The sequence below is a fragment of the Pinus tabuliformis genome, chromosome 3_1, assembly GCF_031772625.1.
Source record: "Pinus tabuliformis cultivar Carrire ecotype Pingquan chromosome 3_1, CPIR1, whole genome shotgun sequence".
Lineage (NCBI taxonomy): Eukaryota > Viridiplantae > Streptophyta > Pinopsida > Pinales > Pinaceae > Pinus > Pinus tabuliformis.
Window position 1 is genome coordinate 147,918,737 of NC_142301.1, and position 17,132 is coordinate 147,935,868.

Here is a 17,132-nt window from a genome sequence, read left to right on the forward strand (position 1 = left end):
ATGCCAATTCAACATCATTGAGTGGCCAAGTGGGCCTTATTTGAGTGACACATGGCACCACTAAAAAAGTCCCACATGGCACAGTGACACCATGATTTTCTCAACACTCATTTTCCCATGGAACCCTAAGGACCAGGTCACATGATATGGTCATATGTTGGATTGAGAAAGCCCTAGGGGCTACCCTCGTCATGGTCTAGGCAACAAATCAAGTCATATGGAATGTTCTACGTTAGCACAAAATTAAAATTTACATCGATCCAAGCTCAAATTGACGTATGCCCCAATGTAGCCCCAATATATATGTGTGTTGGTGTGGTGTATAGTAGCCTTGATCAATCGATTTATTTGGTATGAGACACATACAATGTGGTTCTGATATGAGCTCAACCCGGTTTGAATGTTGTGGCTCTATGAATAAGATCAAATGAATTTTAATTATATTACAAGTTCAACCCAATCTAAGACTAAATGGCGTGGCCTTATGGATAAGCTCAATATAAATATAATTGGTGAGGGTTTAATCTTGAAATGTCTAAATATGTCTCTGTATGGTTTATGGTTTACTTCTTAGTTAAGAGACTAAATTTATTGTTGTGATAACATTGAGTTTAGATTTTTGATGCTCAAAGGTATAAAATAACTGCTTAGGATATGTGTTAGAAAATTATATATTACAAAGCAATGGAACACATAAAATATATTGCAGAAATATAAACATACAAAACATATAAAACAAGAGAGACACATATATACGTGTTTCACCCAATTTGGGCTACATCCATGGAAAAACAGCCAATCCTTCCTTTTATATTATCCAACAAATTGAAGAGATACAACCTACAGTAGATCTATTGTAATTCTCTCTTCTCTCTCACACAATCTCCTCTCTCTTTCTCACTCAAAATACAGATCTACATAGACACAATACAATTCCCTCATATATAGTGAGGAGTTTCCTTCTAGGGAAAAAAAAATAAATTAAACATAACTTCTACCTTCAGGTCTCCACCTAATGAATGACCTAGATTGACTACACAATTAGAACATTTGACAAGGAAATTTTACATCTATTTTTAGCTTCGGGGGTGCTGCCCCCGATCCCCCACTAGGGGGGGGGGCTCCAAATAATCGTCATCGCGCCCCCCTAGACCCCCTGGCGGCATAAATTTACGAGGGCATTGCCATCACATTATGAACTGGGGTCCAATGGGGAAATACCTCTGAATAAAGAAGATAATTAGGCTCCACACCCAAAAATATTCACACAACTACCTTACTATATCTTCTATAAAACATGCTACATTAAATAACTCATAATATGTCACTATTTTATCTAACATTTTATTCTTCTTCCCCACAATCCATGCATACATTTCCTTCATGTTCTGTAAGTTACTATTTTCATTATCACCATCCCCACAATTTTCAGTGTTTCCATAGCTAATTCAAGCACCTTTCGTGGGCTATAATAATTGTATTTATTGACCTAGAAACTACAATTATTGGCATCAATCTTAGATCTGGAGTCCCAAGACTTGGTCTAATTCTATCTTTGACATGTTATAGCCTCAGTATGTTAGGACCAAAATCAAGATCCAAAATTTTCTAAAAATATATTAATCAGTGGGAAAATATAGTGGGCTTCGAAAGGAGAGGATAAAGAGGAAGCCTATGCTTCAAAGGTGAAAGCATCCAAAAGGCTAAAAAAATATAGAGGAAACCAAAGAGACCTACTCAAATGAATAATTGAGGTTTAAAGTAGAGAGTCATTTAATGAAAATGCCAAAAAACCATCTTTGAGCAATTCAAACAATTTGACTAGTCGAACAAAGAAATAATTCCATAAAGCTAGATGTAAAAAAATGAATATGACAGAGTTAACGAGCAATGATGTTATTTTTTCTAGTTAGTCTCTTTATAAAAAGGATGTCCATGTCAAAGCTTCCATGTGTGATCCTACCATCAAGTAGTCAATGTTCAATCCATTGATATTTTTTCTTAATAGGTGACTTTTGAGGAAGAGTTGTTCATTAACATCCACACTTTCATATGAAAAAGAAGGCTTACTACACTACCCTTCTACCAATAAAGGTTTTTTCACAAGTCAAAGAAAAATCCAAACAATGTTATAATTTAAATTGAAAATAGAGATAAGCCTTTTAAATAATATGAAACCCACATCTTTAACGCCCTAAAATAGTAGAGATTGTGTTTCACTTTTATAAAAGTTACAAAGAATTGAACTTCTAGAAAATTAAATGGTTTTTCTTTGTAGGAAGGATTGTTACTATTTTAAGGCGAGGAGTAAATCCACGAATTTGAATTGATTTGCATTAAGGGAGAATATGAATATATACAGGGAGAGGTAGACTATTGGGTTTCACCTACGAATGTATCTTTGTCTTCCAACTTCTCTTATTTAGCTATTTACAATATTTACATAGGATTCCTAATCCCAAATATTAGGTGTTCAACATTCCCCCCCTTAATATAAAGGGTTGTTGGTGAGTCCAAGCATCATTTTGAATCTTTCAAAAATTTCCCTTCCAAGCGCTTTGGTGAATATGTCTGCAATTTACTCATTTGTGGAAAAATGTCATAGGTGAATTTTTTTGGCCTCAACATGATGGTATTTTTCATTGATACATTTCGTTCGATCATGGAACTTTGAGTTCCTAGCCAACTTTATTTCAGAAGTTTTGTCAATCAAAAGAGGAGTCTAACGTACTTGTTTCTATCGAAAATCTTCGATCATTTTCCAGAAACACACAATTTCCTTCCTTGTTTCAACTGTTGCCACATATTCTTCCTTAGTTGTGGAATTTGTTGGAATGCTTGCTTGTGTGACCTTCAGGAGATAGCTCTTGATCCAACACTCATAACATAACTTGAAGAAGATACCCTAGTTTCTTTATCTCCATCGAAGTCTGAATTAGAGTATCCAATCAAGCTGAATTCACCCATGTTTGTATACTTGAGTCCCAATTGCTGAGTTCCCTTCAAGTACTTTAGAGCTCTTTTTGCATTAGATCGATGACCTTCACAATTATTTTTCATAATCCTAGAGAGGATTCCAAATGATTTTTTTTTTTTTTAATTAAATTAAATTAAATTTTTATTTATTTATTTTTTCTCTTTCTTTCGGGTAATAGTTAGTTAGTTGAGACTTCCTATGAGTTGTCTATACTTTGTTTCATCCTCAAATTCTTTTCCTTCAGTGGTGTGAGCTTTAAGTTTTGTTCCATTGGAGTAGTCAAAGGATTTCACTAATGTACTTCTTCTGAGAGAGGAATATAAACTTCGGATTTTGAGTTACTTAAATACAAAGATAGTAGTTAACTAGCCCAAATCTATCATTTCAAAACCTTTCCTCAATTAATTATTTATGAATGCAATGTACCTCACATTGTTCTCTGTCATCAGAAAATCATTTACATACACCACACGATATAAAACTATTTTTCCAACTTCCTTGACAAACAAAGTGGCATCATGAAGATCATAATGTCTGAAATTGAGTTTTAGAAGTTGCTCAGTTAACTTCTCGTCCCAGGCTCACGGTGCTTGCTTGAGGCCATACATGGATTTTACAATCTTGCATACTTTGTGTTCCTGACCCTTCACAACAAATCCTTCTAGTTGGAACATATTAAAATTCTCTTTCAAATCTCCATTCAGGAAATCTCTTTTTACATCCATTTGATGGACTTTCCAACTGTTCTGAGATGTCAAGGCAAAGAGTGTCCTAATGGTATCCCATTTTGCTATGGGGGAAAAGTCTCCTCATAATCAACCCCTTCTTTCTATGCAAAACCTTTTTCCACAAGCCTGGCTTTGTGCTTGTAAAGTGAGCCATCTACTTTATACTTGTTCTTGAAGACCCACTTGCAACTTATTGGTTTGGTTCCCAATGGAGGATCAACCAGCTTCCAGGTCCTATTCTTTATCAAAGCATCATATTCTTTTTGCATTGCTTCTTTCCATTCATCATGAGAAGCAACTTATTTGAAGGAAGTTGGTTCGAAATCGGTAGAAAAATTCAGTTCACAATCATATGAATCATCCATATCAATAGGTGAATCAGATTCATCTACATCACCTCCATTATGTCTGGTTGAGCTTCTTGTTCATGTCTTTCTAACCTCATCAGGATGAACAATTTCATGTGTCTTTCTCAACCATTTTGGAGGACCTTTTTGAGATGGCCCAAGCTTCACAGTTAATTGAGATGGGGTTGAATCAAGATTTAGTCTCCTAATTTTGTCAATCACATCACTCAAAGTTTCATCAATGGATGCAGCTTCATGCGGTGGTGAGAGTGCTTCAGAGAAGATTCCACAAATTGATCTAGTATGGGGATACCCCCTTCAAGATGTGGAATCTCATTATAAATCTATGGAAAACACTTTGCATGTCCAAATCTATCCAAGCGATCAAGATGTCGCTCAAGAACATTGTCAACCTTGGAAGATTCAAGAAAGATCACATATCTAGATATTATAAACTTTTGATTCACTTCATCATAGAGATGGTATGTTTTGGAGGTATATGAGTACCCGAAGAAGATACAATTGTGACTCCTTACACCAAATTGGTATATTTGTTCCCTAGGTATCAAGGCATAGAAGGTGGAGCTAAAAACCCTGAGATGCCTCACCCAAGGAATGTGACCATACCACATTTCATAGGGAGTCTTATTTTTTATAGCATTAGATGGACACCTATTATTTATATACACAACACATAGAAATATATCAACCTAAAACATAAGTTTAGCATTATTGAAAAACATCATGGAACGTACCATATTTAAGATTGTATTGTTCATTATTTCAGCTACTCTATTCTCTTGGTGATTATGAGGCACAATTGTTTCATGTTCGATCCCATTTTGGCGAAGAAAGTTTTCAAATTCATTTGATGTATATTATTTTCCATTATCAGTATGAATAGATCCAATATGAGATTGTGCATCATTTTCAATCCATGCATAAAAGTTCTTGAATGTTTCAAAAGCTTCAAATTTGTTGTTTAATAAATAAACCCAACACATTCTGGTGTAGTTGTCAATAAATGTCATCATATATTTATTACCATTTGCAAAAGGAACAAGAATTGGACCACATAAATTATAATGAATGAGTTCATGTTTTCTATGTGCTCTGGAATGAGAATCATGAAAAGATTGTTTGATGTGCTTCCTAAGATACAAACATCACATTGCTTAAGTTTCCTAGGAATTGCAGGAAAACCAGTAACACCATTTTTCTTCAACAAATAGATGTTGTCATAGTTCAAGTGTCCAAATCTAGCATGACATAAAATACTTGATGGAAATGTACCTTCATCATAATGAGAACTGTATGAAATTTTTTGTGCATGAGCATAGGTTCCTCACAGCTTTAGAAGTCTTTTGTCTTCTATGTCAGTCATGACAAGTGAGTGATCTGATGCTTTTTTGACCTCGACCTTGTCATCAAATATATGAATGGAGTGTCCTTGCTTCAAGATGTGTACCAAAGACAGCAAGTTTCTCCTCAACTCTGGGAGGTATATAACATCATGTAGAAGAAAGTCTAGAAGACAAGGCAATTTAAGATTGATGGTGCCAGGACATGAGGGCTTGAGTTTTTCCTTATCTGCGAAGTATACTTCTCCATCAACATTATTAACGAATTCTTCAAGGAAATATTTCCCCAAAGTCATGTTATCTCCTGAATCAAGAAACCAAGCATATTTCCATGAATCAAGTGAAGCATTGAATGTCTTCAATTACTCCAATGTTGGATTGTGACACAACATAATGAGAAAAATCATGTGCTTTACCTTTTCCTTTGTCAAGTGTTTTTCCTTTTCCTTCATTTCTTTCCTGCTCGATTTTGTCCCCGGGAAACTTACATGTGGAAGCATCATGTCCATCTCTATTTCATCGTATGCAAATAATATTAGACCTTTCTCCTTGGAAATATTCCCCCCCCGACCCCCACCTCTAAAATTATTCCTTCCGCTTCCTCTTCGGCCACCTCTTCCTCTAGAATAATCTTGTGCATGATTGTTCTCCTTCTATGGAAGGCACACAACTTCTTAAGTATATTGAGGAATTATCTTCTTCCCAAAATCCTTCTCTCTCTCAACAAACTTCTTCTCAAGGGAGTCAAAGGTAATCTCCTTAAGGTTTCCACTTCCTTGCAGTGACTCATGATAATGTGAATATGTGGGATATAGTTCCTTGACATAGGATATGAGAGGAATATAGATTTCAACACCAGTGGATTTTATGTCATGCATAGTGGATCTTACTTCTAATGTTAAGGCAAGAGGGTCATCATTTTTCAACTCAATATTGAACGTCTTGATCATCAATTGAACAACTTCATGTTCAGAGTGTGAGTCATAAAATTCCTTAAACTTCTTTAAGGCTTCAAAATCATCTGAAAATGGAGAAATATGTCGACTAACCTCTTCATTGACTGATGATGAAATCGAGGCAAAGGCGTTGTTGTTCTTTTTTTCCCAACTGGAAATCTCCTTGTCTGAAGTGGGATTTTCAGGTGCATTGTCTCCTTCTACTTCACAAATTTCTTTCCAAAGTTCATTGAAAATGAGGGTGTGCTTTATCTTCCAAGATCACTCATGATAATTATCTTTCCCAGAGAGAACTACTCCCACAATGGATATTAGTGAATGCATCTTCAAAACTGTGTTGGGCTCAAAATACTTGCAAAAAAAACTAATGTCTTAAAACATTATTCAACTAATAATATAAGCTCTCAATATACCTTCATGACATAATGCTCACATACCCTACTACATACCACATAGGATATTATAAAGTAAAGGAGATGATGCATTATTGTATGGTCAAAATATATTATACATATACCATAGTGTTTATAAAAACACATTAAATCACTCCATATATTATAATACGCCCCTGACAACAATTTAATAAAATGAACTCAATGTATTCACTTTCCATATATCCATTTTCAATTCATGTCATGAACCATCCATGTTATACCCACTTATAAAATTGATGCACGCTTCATATATTATGTGCACATTATAAATCAATCACATGTGGCTCAACATATAAAATATTTCAAACAATTTGGAATGAAGCCTTTGCTCAATGCGTGCACCATGGATAACATACATGTCTCTGAGTCAATGCATTCATATTTAATAATCGAACACACCAAATAAGAAAACATTCAAAGCATACATGGTCTCAGTATTACACACGGTCTTCAAATTACTATTTTGAGTGGACCATGCTAGCAACAACAACCCACATAACAACGTTCAACAAACTAATTTGCATGCCCATCATAACCAACGCACAACCACAATTTGTAGGGATAACAAATTCACCATACACACCAATTTCCATATTTAGTCCCACCATATGATACACAGTATTCAAAGAATTCAATTTACCATTACCAAACACAACCCTTTAAAATGTTTCAATGCACAAGGGGGGCATACCTTTACACAGTATTGAAAACACATGAGTCTTGAATGAACTATTACACACCAATTTGCAAGAGTAACCAATTTTACACCAACCATCCACAGTCATCAACTGACCAATTCAATGCAGGGTATTCACACAAATAAGGTAGAGAGTTCAATGTTGCTTCAACACACAGCAGGCGTTTTATGACGCTCCAATCCAACGCTTGAAGAAGTGATGCTGAGGAACAAAGGAGAGAGGATAATAGAAGGAGTTACATGAGTTACAGGAGCATAAGGAAGCTAAAATGGGTATGTATATAACACCATGTTAGGCCAGGAGTAACTCCACAAATTTGAATTGATTTGCACTAATGGAGAATATGAATATATACAAGGAGCGGTAGACTTTTGGGTTTCATCTCCCAATTTCTCTTCGATTTTCCACTTATCTTATTTATCTATTTACAATATTTACATAGGATTCCTAATCCCAAAGAATAGGTGTTCAACAATCGTAAATTATGCATTGTTAAGGTTTCTCAGGTTGAAGCATAGTAGTCAATGTTCAAATTTGGCTTACTACAATTCTGAAATGTAAATTATACTGATCAACAATTGTGGTAGGAGGAGGTACTTAGAAATTCATGTACAAAACAATAAATTTCACATCATTAGTCCAAATTAGTATGCAAAGGCCATAGGTATCTATTTTATATTATAACATGGAATCAGTTTAGAGACTTACCTTGAAGTTGCTGAGTTTTTCCCATGGCCATTATGTAAAGGGACCTGCTTTGGATGCCATTCTCTTTTATTTCTCAATTCTTCAACATATTGTCTTTTAGGGCTAATAAAAGATCATTTTGAACCATTGACTAGAGAATATATTAGAGGTTTGGGGCTCTTGCTTGAGAATGGAGATACACAAACATATACTGTATTGGCTGAAAATTTTAGGAATCTAAAAGATTTGAGAAAAATTGACCTAAAATATTTTCCTGACAAGATTCATGTTTCTTTGGCCAAGGCTAATATTTATACTATTATGTAAAATTTTCCTGTTATGTAAAATTTTGGTATCAGTAAAGAGAAATTAAAACTGGATGCTACATTCAAAAGAAAGTGGAAGTTATTTGAAAAGATAAATAATAGTAAACATTTAATAAAAAAGGTTGTTGAAAGATAAATTGCACTATGATATGCTACTAATAGAGATTGCAATTAAGAAAATGTAGATTCAAATTCCACATATCTAATGAAACATGGATTTGCATTAACCAAAGTCTTAAGCTCCAGTTTACCAAAACGCTTAACTGAGTAGAATTCAACCATCAAAGTTTCATCTCCATGCCTTGAACAATAGTGGCAACATAACTAGCTATTTGCAATAATACATAATAACAACATTCTTTATAATTTTTGATGCATAAAAGTTAGAATGGTTCACTTTTAGATTCAAGCTCATTTCAACAACAAACCCTAGAATTTGTCATAGTCTTGCAGTGTATACATAATAACAATATTGTTTATTAATTTTGGACTTCCTTGTAAAAGAAAAATCATAAAAAACGCTTTGATATAATATACAATGACTAACCAAAAATACAATGAAATATAAACATTAAAAACTGAAGATTAAAGGATGAGGGTGATACGGAAGAGGAAAAGACAATGATGCTAGTTGAAGTTCTTGTTGGATTTGTTTTTCTTGTTATTGTTCTCAGCATCCAAAATATCATTGTTGGAATTTAAAGTGAAGATACCATGGATTTGAAGGTTGTGTAACATATAAATTGTAGTTGTTTTTTCTATAGATATTCTTGGTAGGACATGTGAGCTAGTGTGGGTAGTAGTTGCTTTAGAACTCGTTTGTTTCTAAGGAAACATCACATAATATTACTTTGAAGGGTTCTTATAATGCAATTGAAAAAATTTAGATAGAGGAAGGGATATTTATGTTTGCATTTAACACAAAAAATTATCATAAATTCTATCACCATAGATGGTGATACTGGACAGTTATAGGGTGCACAGACAAGCTCGAATGGTCTAGAGTATGTATTTGCAACTAGGAGTGTTCCTTCTACCTGTTGGAAAAGAGGAATAGTTATCAGATGTAAGGATGAATGGATTATTAGATGTGTACTTACTTAGATTTTTTAGCCAACTATTTTCTTGAGATATTGTTATATCTCTGTGTTTGAATGTGTGATGAATGTGGATTGGGTTGTACAAAATGTTTTTCCCTTGAGTTCTCTTTTTCTTGTAATGTTTTTAAAGAGCATAATCACAATATACCATTTTGCAATCTCTATTCCATTTCATTGTAAACAGGTGCAAATTTTTCAAATAGTTGAATATGTGCCATACAAGCACCAACATGTTGTTGTTCCCATTGTATAGAGGAAAAAAATTGAAAATGATAAGATTCATGGGTAAATAATGCAAGGGTTAGCATATTATTGTTTCCTTATGATCTTTAGAATTTCCATCTCTAATGTGTAATGTATATTGCAAGCCAACATTTTGAGTTGCTATCACAATTGCTCCAATTGTTCCTATTGGGAATGTTTTTATGTTTTATCCCAATTTATTTATTGTCATACTCAAAACAAATTTTTATTCTGTACATTTTGTAGGGATGTTTTTTACAGTACTTGTATTATCTAACAACGAAATGCAGTCATAATCGACATGGTCATAACTTGTTTTTGGTAAAATATGGAAATTTGTCACTACAATGCCTTTTCCTAGAAAGATATTTTCATGGTGTTCTTTGATGTACTTAGTTGGAAGAACCAATGTGACTATAATCAGTCCCTGTTGACTAGTCAGATCTGCACGTAGTATTTGATGATTTTTTTTGTTCTTTTGCAAGGAATTTTCTATAGATAACCATTAAATCACTATGGAACAATTTCAAAATTTTGCAGATGTTCAATTCTTTAATTGATATTGGAATTGTTGATGAAACCCTTTCCCTGTGTACAAATAGTGTGTATGCCAAGAAATATAAGTCAATTATAAGGAAACAATGTGGATTTTTATATTGCACATATAGTAAATGAAAATAAGTTATGGGTATATATTGACTTGCCCTGTTGCTTCTTTTTGTAATGATATTTTTGGTTCTAATGATGTATTACTTCATTACTTAGGATTGAAAGGAATTTTTTGCATTGGAAGCAATGATAAGCAGAAAATACAACTAGCTATAATGGAAACATGGACACCAATTTCGTATTTGCTTGGTAAATAGATATGTTCAATTAAGAATAGAGAAAATATTGTTTATTATGTTACCCATAATATATGTATATATATGGAAAAAAAACCAAACAGAGGTATAAATAGCAACTGTAGGTACTTACCTTTTGTGTTTTTGCTGGTTGTAGATTTGATCTATTTTGTTTTAGAAACAAAAATGAAAATGAATTATAAGTTTGTTTGTGTTGACACCTAATATTTGGGATTAGATAAATCCATGTAAATATTATAGATAGAAAAATAAAGGAAATTGGAAGATGAAGAGACATTGGGAGATGAAACCCAATAGTCTCCCTCTCCATGTATATATCCATGTTCTATCTTAATGGAAATCAACAATTTCATTCAAAGTTACTCTTAGCCTATCATGGTATCCGAGCCAACCCTCTTTTTTATCATTTTCTGCATTGTAACTCTTGCTAATTTCCTGCCATTATTCTTTATCCCTCTACTATATTTTGTGTTGAATTATTTTTGCATTACTCGTATTCTCTACAAATTTTGGAACATCCCATTTGACTAAATGTTGCATTGAGAGAAAGGTTGAAACTCCTTGTTTTGGCAATAAAGTTGTCTTCGAGCATAAATTATTCACTGTATTATTCACTGCAATGGATATTTTTTGTTGGTAAAAAATGACTATTTGAACACTGGTTGAAACTTTATCTCTTCTTAGTAACCTGATTTTGGACTGAATCCGTCATCTGTAGACAAACTATAGTTCATTTTGTGCATTTGGTGTATGTGGTCAAGAATTGAGGCTTAAAGGAAGGATTGAATGGATTTCTTTCCCACTACCTTTGCGTGTACGAAGTAGTTTTGATGGTTGAGTTTGACCATGACCCTGAAGTAGCCATGAAGGAGAATAAATAGAGGCCAACTTGTTTCATGTGTGTGTGACCATCCTTAAATATCTTTTCAACATTTGACATATTTTATAGTAAAGCATTCTCATCCCATGTTGAATTCATTATCATAGTTTGTGAAGGACGAGAGGGGATTCAATTTGATGCTACTATGGAGGAAATTTGTATGATGACATGCCTTGAATGTTGCATATGGTGTTGGAGACCATGTTGACTATGCATTAAAAAATGGCACTAGAAGAAAAAAGGACATTGGTGAGGGGTGAAAAATGTCACCATAAGCTCATTGGTGACGATCAAAAGAGCTTTCATCACCAAAAACTGAACGTCACCAAAGGTGGTGTCACCAAAAGTATAGGTGTTGTAGTGACATTCAAAGTCTGTCGCCAATAATGATTTATAATGACGGATAGCGACCATCACCATTTCATATAAGCAATGGTGGCGAACCATAGCCTCCGTCACCAAAAATTGAACGTCACCAAAAGTATAGGTTTTGTAGTGACATTCAAAGTCCTTCACCAATAATGATTTATAATGATGGATAGCGGTCGTCACCACTTCATATGAGCAATGGTGGTGGACCATAGCCTCCATCACCAAAAATTGAATGTCACCAAAGGTGGCGTCACCAAAAGTATAGGTGTTGTAGTGACATTCAAAGTCTGTCATTAATAATGATTTATAATGATAGATAGCGACCGTCACCATTTCATAATAGCAATGGTGACAGACCATAGCCTTTGTCGCCAAAAATTGAATGTCACCAAAGATGGCGTCGCAAACGGTATAGGTGTTATGGTGGCATTCAAGGTCCATCACGAATATTGATTATAATGATGAATATTGACTGTCACCATTTCATATGAACAACGATGATTTATTGTGATAGATCTTTCATGGTCATCACTAATGGTGCATATATATGGTGACGTTCATTGACCATCACCAAAAGCCGCATTTCCATAAGTATAGGTGTTGTGGTGACATTCAAGGTTCGTCACGAATAATGACTATAATGACAGACAATGACCATCACCATTTCATATCAACATCAATGATTTATGGTTACGGAGCTTTGAAGGTCATCACTATTGATGCGTATATATGGTGGCGTTCGTTGACCGTCACCCTTTAATATTTTGGTGAGGTTCAAAAAATGTCACCAAAGCTCATTGGTGATGGACAAAAGAGCCTCCATCACCAAAAATTTATCGTCGCCATTCCATATGGATGTCAAGTAACGATGGAATCGAACCACCAACCTCCTGCTTGTAAAGCAGGTGCTCTTCCATTGAGCTAGCACCCTTTAACGAATTATACTTTTAAAAATTAGACCTTGAAACTTCATAAATTTTAAATTCTACAATTTTCAATAAATTAAAGTCTCGAGAATATTTTACTAAACAAGAAAAGCAACATCGAAGCTGTAGGTCCCTACCTAATGGTTATGGAAGTTATGAAAAGTGGGTGGAGGGTAAAATAATTATGTATAATAGAATCAATATGTTTAGTTGAATACTCAATTAGAAGTAAAACTCCGAAGACATTTATAATCTATAAATAACCTATAACTAGAAAATGCACCAGATATTGCAAAGGAAATGTCATAAGTGGATAACATATGGAAGAAGAACAATGATGAAGATAGATGCAATATGTTATAGGTTGAGTGAAATAAAAATATCAATGTTGTTGTTGATTGGTGTTTAGATATCTAAATGACATCTAAACTTTTGTGCAAATGTAACACAGATCTTTGGAAACCATGAACTACATATGATAAAAAGAAGTATATATATATATATATATATATCCCCTTTACATCAACCAAAATGCAATTTGGAATTTCACAAGTCCTCACTCAAAACATGACAACAACCAATAAATAAAAGAAATTGACTTGGACAGAACGCAATAGCTTCACCTTCATTCTTGAGCTCCTTCTGTTTATTTGAATTTGACTTGTGACAATCTTTATCTGACAAGGAATCAAAATCACCACTAGTATTAAATTCATCCAACACGGACTTTGGAGATCCCACTGACATCTGCATTTTTGTTGCCATGCCTAAAAAGCATGGAGATCCACGTCGATAGTAGAATAAGATGTGTGTCTGCTGCTCAAGAACACATTCCTTATTAACCATTGTTACTTGACAAAACCCAAAGAGACAACACAATATCAACATAAACAAAATCCCCTACCAAAATATAACCATAACATAACTAAGAAGTCTAAAAGGTGTTCTTAATTAATAAACCAATTTGTATTTGGAAATTTTGTTTCTTTAGATTTAAAAAAGACTATGTTTTACAACACTTATGTCTATTTATCTAGACAACTATATCATAGCATATGCCACACGGTAGAAATCTATAGTAACTAAAGTAAAAAGATAAATTTTCTCAAGAAAATGGGTTTAGAAAAGAGCTTTGAAAACTACATGTTTGTCATCAAAGCTTTAATTAGTTTAACAACAAACTAGTTGGAGTTTGAAAATCAAAACGATTCATAGGAAATGAACAGGACAATGGCCAAAGTTACTTTCATACAAATAGAGCTAGAGTCACTATTGTCATTGCAGATAACTGAAATTTGGGCAGTGGTCTAACAGTTAGAGCTTATTTGCAGGGAATACTTGTCAATACCATCATTTTTTTTTCCACGGTCCGTTGTGTCTCTAGATCCAGATCAGATCACTTGTTATTCTCAAGTTCTACCTTTCAAGTGTTGATTTCTAGCTCACCCTTTAAAACACAATTCTACCACTCCATTTGATTTTTTTTTGTCAAGAGAATTGGTAGGACCTTCCCATCCTCTGTTTTACATCAATCAATAACCATCCATAAATGATATAAAGAATAACAAATACACAACAAAGGCCAAAGATGCACTTATTGTATACCTATGTTCTAGGAATCATCTAACCTTACTGGTGCAAAGAGCTCACCCTGAAAAAATAGCATCCACGTGGAATTTACAAAACTTTTTTAAATCAAGCTCCAAGTAAAGCAATCAAAATATGAACATCCTTTCCATCAATAAAATCTCTTACTTAAAATAAAAGTGGTCTGGAATTGAATGTTATATCAACCATGTCAAGTAACTAACATCGGGTGAGAAATACAAGCCATGCATATTGGATTAAGAAATAATTGATGTGATAAAGCTTAAAATCAAATAGATGACTTACAACTAATAAACACAAATAAATGACTTACAACTAAGACATGAGGTTTCCCTTTCAACCTTGTGGTTAAATAACTCTTCTTTATGTCACAGACCATTAAAATTTTTCTAATACCAAGTGGAAGTGGTATTGTAACATTAACCTCTAATAGAGTCTGTGTCCATGACTACTTCTAAAGATCTGCTCCATTACCAACATATGGGGCTAGATAAGATACATGCAAAAACCATCAACATGAAAATGAAATCAACATCCTTGTAAAAAAATGGGAGGGAAAAAAACAATCCACAAATTGAAACAGACTCTAGGATAACTCATTCCTACAACACGATTATCCTTTCATGAAAAATAAAAAAACAAATGAGGAGAAATGTAATTTTTGCCACATTTTGACAATCATTTCCTTTTGCATATTCTATGAGCAATTGATGAAAAAAGTCAACTAAATCTTGTCAACATCAAGATTATAGTAAAACATAAAGGAACCTCTCCAACACATATAATCCTAAACATAAGTATCCATACATATTTATCTAGGACATTGTATTTTGTGAAAATATGGAAGTCAAACCTTTGAAATAACACAATTTATGGTACCAATGCCTTACGAAGTCCATTCATTCGAGCACTTACAAAGTCCATTTAGGAATTTCTTCAAAGTTCAAAGTTCAAACAATTAACATGTAGCCTAAAAAACCTTAGATTTGTAAAGGAGATAACCCAAATATGTAGAGTATATATCTCACATTTATATATCCTAATTTCTAGACATTGAAATGACACCTTTTAGCATACCATTGTGAATTTAGCCCAAAATGCTAGAAAAAAGTATTGATGGTTATTTTTGTTAAAAATGGCAACTAGGGCCAAATTCCACTTTGAAAAGTGGCTTTGGGGAATATAATTGTGGCATTGAATTCCTCTTTTCGAGAGGACCAAAATCGATCTAAATATCGTCAAATTTGGATAAGTAGAAGTGGAATTTTGAATTTATGTTTCTCTCATGTAAATTATTTAGGTCGGCCTCAACTATATGTCGGCTTAAGAAGATAAAAATTCATGTCCACTCAAATCCACTATATTGTATATATAGAGGAGAATTCTCTCTCATTTGGGACACATTAACCAAAATAAAAGGATATCTCTGTGGCAGTGAAGATTAAGGAGGATAAATTCTGGTTATTGTTGGGACTGTTTTGGTTAGGGGTTTTTCATAATAGGTCCGAGTTTGGAAAAAGTGCTTCGCTATGGTTAAGGACAATCTTATATATGGGTTGTGACTTGTTTCATATGGGACTTCTTCCTATAGTTTGGCCACAGCTAGAATATATTCTCACAGCTTTACGCAGGCCTTGAATCACTTGCCTAGGATGTTGAAATACAACAGAAAGTCGTTGACCTTATATGATAGTATTTAGGTGCTTGTTGAGGATGACATGGAAACTTAAAAATAGGCTAGCACTACTACAAATAATAGAGCCCTTGTAAGAAGAAAAAGGCCGCACTTTTTATAGAATTGAAGGGCTAGACCAGCATGATTCAGAAGCCCTAATCCAGAACCACAGTGAAATATCAACTATGACCTTAATGTCGTCATAAACTAGCTCCTTAAGCCAGTGAAAGGGAGCATCATGTGAAATAAGGAAGGTTGTAGTATAAAGGAGGATTTTTGGATCAATCAACTTATAAAGAAGTGGATTGTTGTTGCCCTAACCAGACTGATCTTGTACAACAATATGATTTGTCATCTATGAACAAACTGCCCAGATTACAAGATTGAATGGATCTAAGAGAAGTGATGTCTGATATTCATATTGGAAAGTTATTTTATATCATTTTACTCTCTCTCTTTCTCTACTAAACGTTTGATGATAATAATAAGAATATTTGATCAAGGGTTTACCCCATCTTGGGGTTTTTCCCTGGCTTGAGCCATATTCTCGTGTCTTTTTGTCTTAGCTTGTCTTTTGCATCTATCATTTATGTTATTTCGTTAGTTACTGTTATATAATGTCTAATGTGATTCGTAAATGTATTAATGGGCACATGGTTGAATGAAGTATCTAACCTAAGCAAAGAACATGTTAACTGCAAATTAACATGGTATCGGAGTTTAGGTGAGGACAAGCCCAAGCTTAAAGAGATTGCAATCACTAAAGAATTTCATTGATACCTCCATATCTCTATGATAAATCAAGTCAGAGTTCAAATCTAGGTTATTCTCAAGACCTTCTTCAAGCCCTAATCAGTAAACATGGGCACCAATCCTAAATATATTCAACTATCATGGGAAAAAGTTGGAAGACAACAAGGTATGTTCTTGTACTTTATAACCGTCCTA